Genomic DNA, 6,000 nt, shown 5'->3' with positions numbered 1-6,000 from the left:
AGAAGATATTGGGCTTATCTTCCTTTCCATAATATGAATAACTAGGACTCAAATGTGGCAAGGGGATTTTCATGGGGACTGGCATTCTTGAGACATTTCCACTTGCTTCCACAATTCAAACTGCACAAAAATGTGGCCTCTCACTTTCAGACCCTTTTCGATATACACAGAACATGGGGGAGAAGCAGTGGTATCTAAGATGTGGCAGAAAGTGAGGCAACTGCCTGATCTGGCTCTAGGTGGCCGTTCTGCAGGGGGGTTGGACCAGATGACCTCCAGAGATCCCTTCCACCCTCAGCCACCCTGTCATGCTGTAATTTGTGATCTTCTTCTCAAGAAGGATCTATTTTCAGCATGAATCCCCTCTCCTCGACAGGGAGTATCAGCACCCCAGCACTTTGCCCAAGCTGCATTGCTGTGCAGGGCAGTCTATATCCAGAGTTGTCTTTCAATCTCCTTCTTCTCTTTCAGCTGTTCTGTGCTTTGCTTCCAGTGTGGATGGAGTCCAGCCCTGCAGAGATAGATGGGAACAAAAATAATGATTAGCAGGAACCACTTCATTTTTCTTTTTGCTTCAAAGTTTGTTTCATTCATTAGATGAAAGGAAACTGCTCAAATGAAATTTGAGCAGTTTTACACGGTAAATGTTAAGACATTTCTTTCTCTTTTAGTAGGTTTAGAAAAAGAACAAAATGCTTTCTGTTTCATTGAGAGCTCTCATAAATGAACCTGGCTTGGACTTTCAATCTCACTTAGCTCCTTAAAGCTGACAGTGGCAGAGATTTATTAACACTGAAACTATAGCTGAACCTAAAGGAGTTCCTCAAGATCAGGTCAAGTTGAAATGGCAAATAGGGTCTGCATATGGTGGAAGATCCCACATCTCCTCTCCAAATCCTCCTTTCCCAGGACTGAACAAAAATGAGGAGCAGGGGGAAGAACAGGGAGAACTAAATCTCCTATTTTCATCAGAAGTAAGCTGTTCCACTGGCTCAGTAGACTTTCACTTGGCAATACCTAAGTTTATTCAGTCATGAGATAAACAGATGGCAACAGCTAGTGACAGAGAGTAACTATGGTAGCTCTATACTGAGTAACATCACTGAATCTTCCTAGGAAGAGTACAAAAGCCACAATCACTTTTTCAAGCAGAAAAAGTGATTTTTCAACAGAAGGCTGTAGTCTTTCATGTGAGATGCTTTGGGAATTCCTGGACTCTTGCAGAAGACAGGAAAAAGAAATGATCCTGCAGTGACATAGCACATAATACCAGGAAAGCAGGAAACAAATCACTAGAATCACTCCATGAAGCAAGAGACACATGTTAATAAGTAGCAGAAAATTTCTTTGGATTGAAATTGCAAGCCAAAGCAGAAAAATGTGGTATAGGATTCATCTAACCAAAATGGTGACAACTTAACAGCCCAAAGGGGAGCAAGAGGTTGCAAGGCAGGAAACACCACAGCAATGATGAATTCAACTATTCCTGTGTAGAACAAATAAATAATATACCAGGTTGTGACACGATGAGTGAATGCTGATGGCAACACATAGCATCGATAGGTGAAAGGGTGCGCTTGCCATGCAGCAGGAGACTCTCTAGTGGGGTGTATTACTGTGCTGCAAATGGTTATACTTCCACTGTGGCTTTCAAAAGCACATCTGAAGGATTTCCCTTTGCTTGAGAAGAAGCATTTCGAGGTAACTTGAACCTGAGAACACCAGTAATTGTAAGCCATCTTATCCATATTGTTTATTTCAGTTTGCATGACACCATCTGCCAAAACTGTTCTAGCACTAGTTCTCTCTCTCTCAGGCTTTCCAAAGCCTTCAGGCCTTTCATGCAAAACATGAAGAGAATGAAGCTATTGCTCCCTGGATCCCTTACTAATGAGACCTAGCCTCCTGTGCCACCCAGCAGAGAATGTCAAAGTTAACACAAAAAGAAAAAGCTCAAAATGGTTCTTGCCACCTCTGGTGGACAGAACGAGCGCCACTCAAATGTCAGTAAGAGCAGTCATAACTGGCTGAACTACTCAGAAGGTGAGGTAACCACCACCAAGTATTTTTCCACAGAGAGGAGCCCTGTCTAATGTCAGAGGAATAAACAAATGAAATAGTAGAGCATGAAACTTAAGCAGTGGTATGACCACTTTTCCTCCATCAAGACATAGCTAAGGACAACAGTATGGGATGCATCAGATACTTAAGAGTACAGCAGCATCCACCATCTACAGTTAATAGTAGTTATCCTTATCTCTCTTGTCAGCATTAGTTGAAATTCCCTCCTTAGGAATCTCCTCATATTATTTATAGGGGATTTATTCACATAGCTAGTCAAAGACCAAATATTTCTAATTATATCTGGTAGCATCACTTCCCAATTTTCAGTTCATTCAGTTTGCCAGACAATGCTTTGCCAAAAACAAGGTTTGCCAAAAATGCTTTGCCCAAAGACAGAGGGAGGCATCTGCAGCATGCGCTGACAAGACTCTATAAAAGAGTCCTTGAATCTGGGTTGTCCCGTCTCCAAAGAAAACTTCATGGTAAGTGCATGTCTGTGGCAGGCAGAAAGCAACAGCGTCCTTGCAGTCCACACATCCCACTTCAGCCCTGCTGTCCTGGTGGGCGCATCTGTGTCTGCAAGGATTTAATACCTGTAAGATAAAGAATGTTGTTATTTCTGCTTTCTGACCTGCCTGTGGAATCCTTTACAGCAGTAACGAGGGATCTGCCATTTCTGCTTTACAGCATTGATTGTCTTCCAGCCTGCAAGGCATCTTCTCATTAGGTAAGGCATCTTCTTAATTAGTTAAGAGCCTAATTTACTCACAATTAAGGGACAAACAAGAAGGTGGTAGATTTCTGTAGAACAGATTTCTTCATGGTGACAAATTTCTGTAAAATGTTGCAGGCAATTGCTGCGTGTCCACATAGTCCTGGCCACTGCTCGGTTATGGTAAATACAGCATGGTTGTGTAGGCTACTCATGGCAAGAAGGCTCTCCAAAGTGGCTGTGCTTGAAGACACTAGCTACTGATGTCATGCCAGGGAATCCTTCCTGGGGATTCCTTATGTTTAATTATGGACCAGTGAAGTAAATGATACATTTTGGCACAAAGTCCAGATAGACAGAGCCAGCCAACAGAACAGACTATCACAAAATCTTAAAGCTTTGTAAGAAATTCTATGTACTACTGCATATGATACTGGCCAAAGGTTTATATGAAAATACTTTTCAGATGATACTGCAGGGTGATGATCTGCATGTGAGCTTTGTACTAGGAAACTTGGTAAAAATGTAAAAGTTAACTAACTAAGCTAACAAAAAAGGAGATGTAATGCTCCTGTTCCTCTGAAACGACACAGAGCAAAGTGGAGGATCTGCATGCTGCTAGGAGCTGATGTAAATGTTAACATTTGATTGGGTTATTTAGGTAACTAGAAGTCATGACACGACATTTAATTAAGTTGCTTATTTGTCTGACTTCCTAGAAATTCAGGTGCTTTCTTTTACTAGACATAGGTTTTCCTTAGAAATCCAGTACTGTGTTTAGATATCCAGCTTTGATTTGTAAATTCTTGAACTAAGGATTATAACTTTGCATATAATTCTTTTCACAATTAGCACACAAAGAAATAGTTGGTGATGCAGTATTTTAACGTATTGTCTCTCCTTATATATCATTGCTCAAATACTACTTCCCAGAGTTAAGTCACTTAAAACAGATTAATACCATTGTCAAAGAAATATCAGTGCAGTTGATTTAAGTTGAGAGTCACACTGAAATGTAAGCATGAGATCAAATATGAAGTTAACTAGAAACTAAACTTTAAAGTTCTCGGACAATGGAACATGGGAGGAAAAGTATTTTGTTCAGACAGGTCTCTAAAATTTCCAGTTTGACTTTCTTAAATCATTGAGCTTGTTCTGTTGTCTACACCTAGGATTATTTCTAATTTAGACCTGTCTCTGTTTAAACCCAGAAACAAATTTGTTTGTATCCCCAGGACACCTGAAGGACACAATTTGACAGGCAAAGGGGTCATAGAGAGCACTGATAACACAGCTGATATTCACAGGTCCTTTCAACAGTAAGAAAGCAGTTTTACACATTTAACTCCCACTTTACAATCAGAGTCTATACTAAAAAACGAGGAGACTTGAAACTGAGCTTCTTTTAGCCTGAGGGAGTTTGATTTGCCCCATTCATGCTTGAGATGATTGCCCTTGCCATAAGGTTGAAGGCATTCTTCATCACAGGACCTTTCTTTACACTGGAAGAGGAGTGACATTGTGAAGCAAAGAAAGCAGCATTCTTCAGTGTGGCAGGAGGAGAAGCAGGAGGGTAGTTGCTGGAAGGGTGCAGTTGTTTGGAAAACTGCATTTGGTGTTTCTAGCCCTAAAACTCTGCTTTCAGAGACAAAATACACACCTCATTTCAAACACTAATGCTACCATGTGGGGCTGCTTAAACATTGAGATGAGAAGCAAACAACTCTAGTGAATTATTTAGAGCAGCAGCAAAAGACACCATGCACTAGTTAGTCCTCAGAGCACCTTCTGAACCCACCTACCTGTATTTTGTGTACTGGCAAGTGGGGCTTTTTGGATTGGTAACTCCAGGTAGGTGTGATTATCTTCTTCCTCTGGCATGTTGGCTCACTGTGGTGCCTCAGTTCTGCTTTGGAATCCATTGCTTGATATTTACCTGCAGAGGGACACAAAGCACTTGCAGCATGGTGTTAAAGCTTTGAGCTTAAAAAAATTGCAAGTGCTTTATCGATGTTGCAGTCAATCACAGCAGCGGTCCTCCACAACTGCTTTCAATTAAAATTTTCCTGATGAAATCTCTCACCTTCTGAGATCTAGCAATCTAACTGGAAAGAGCAAGGTGTTGAGGAGGGATTGGGAGCCCTAGACACAGAATATTAAAAGAGTGTAAAAGTTACCCTGCTTAGCTTGACAAGGCATGACTTCACCGTTTTCAGGAATTATGCCAGTACCTAAAAATGCAAAAAGAAAAATCTTTCAGCTGGCACTTTCCACAGTATAGAACACATCAGTGCTAGGAACTTGTGAGTGCTAGGAGCCTGATACTTAATCATCGCCATTAGCAATCCAGTGACAGATAGAAGGTATCCTCAGGAGCTGAGCAGATGAAATCAAACCAAGGGACTCATGAATATGCTACAGACCAATGTTACCTTTAAGAAGGCTCCTAAAATTCTTCAGCCTGCAGCTGAAAAGAAGCTCATGAATTTTACTAAAGCCAATATGAAGTCCTGCATATAGGAAAGAATAGCCCCACACAACAGGATATGTCAGCTGTCATTTGGTTAGAAAATACCTTTGAGAAAAGGGTTGTCTGTCCTGGTGCACATATGTCAGCAGTGTGCCTTTTGGGGGAATGAAGGCCAAGTACATTGTCAGGCAGTCATAACAGTGTAGTCAGCAGGTAAAAGGAATTTGACTCTTCCCCTGAATTCAGGTCCCATATCTGGAGTATTGTGTTCAATTTGGTGCTCCCCCATGGCAAGAAAGACACTGACATTCCTGAGGGAGTTCAGTGGAGAGTTTCCAACACAGGCAGGAGCAAATGCTGTATGAGGAGAGGCTGAAAGGGTGAGGGCTGTCAACTCTGGAGACGATGTTGAAATGGGGTGTCTTACTGCTATTTTTAACAAAAAGTGGGTGGTTATATGGTAAAAGGAGCCAGGCTGTTTTCATACATGCAGAGTGAAAGCAGGAAGGACAACAGACCTGTGTTGCAACAAGAGAAATATGATTAGGTGTGAAAATGAAAAAATTCACAATCAGGGTGGTCAAACAAGAAAAAGGGATAAAATGGGGATAAAGTGGGATTGAAGTATCTAGATGCCTGGAGATAACCAAAACTTCACTGGAAAAGGCTCTGGGTAATCTGATCTGATATTTGACTTCCTTTGCACGGAAAAATGGACCTAAGAACTGCCTTCCCAAATCACACATTCTATGAG

General features: G+C 41.3%; 1 long non-coding RNA gene across 3 annotated transcripts in view; it reads right to left on the bottom strand.

The window, feature by feature from the left end:
• Positions 1-257: 257 nt before the first annotated feature.
• LOC130606699 (uncharacterized) overlaps positions 258-6,000 on the bottom strand; it is a 28,111-nt gene continuing 22,368 nt past the window's right edge. For all 3 annotated transcript variants that reach the window (XR_008974035.1, XR_008974036.1, XR_008974037.1), the window contains exons 2-3: positions 4,575-4,712; positions 258-511 (exon numbers count right to left, since the gene is read on the bottom strand). This is a non-coding gene — a long non-coding RNA (uncharacterized LOC130606699). The remainder of the gene's footprint in view (positions 512-4,574; positions 4,713-6,000) is intronic.

This window comes from Pezoporus wallicus, unplaced genomic scaffold, assembly GCF_028554395.1.
Source record: "Pezoporus wallicus isolate ANWC-B61680 ecotype Strahan unplaced genomic scaffold, APGP_CSIRO_Pwel_v1 contig_8723, whole genome shotgun sequence".
NCBI lineage: Eukaryota > Metazoa > Chordata > Aves > Psittaciformes > Psittacidae > Pezoporus > Pezoporus wallicus.
Note: the sequence above shows the minus strand (reverse complement) of the source record. Positions and strands in the feature narration are given on the sequence as shown.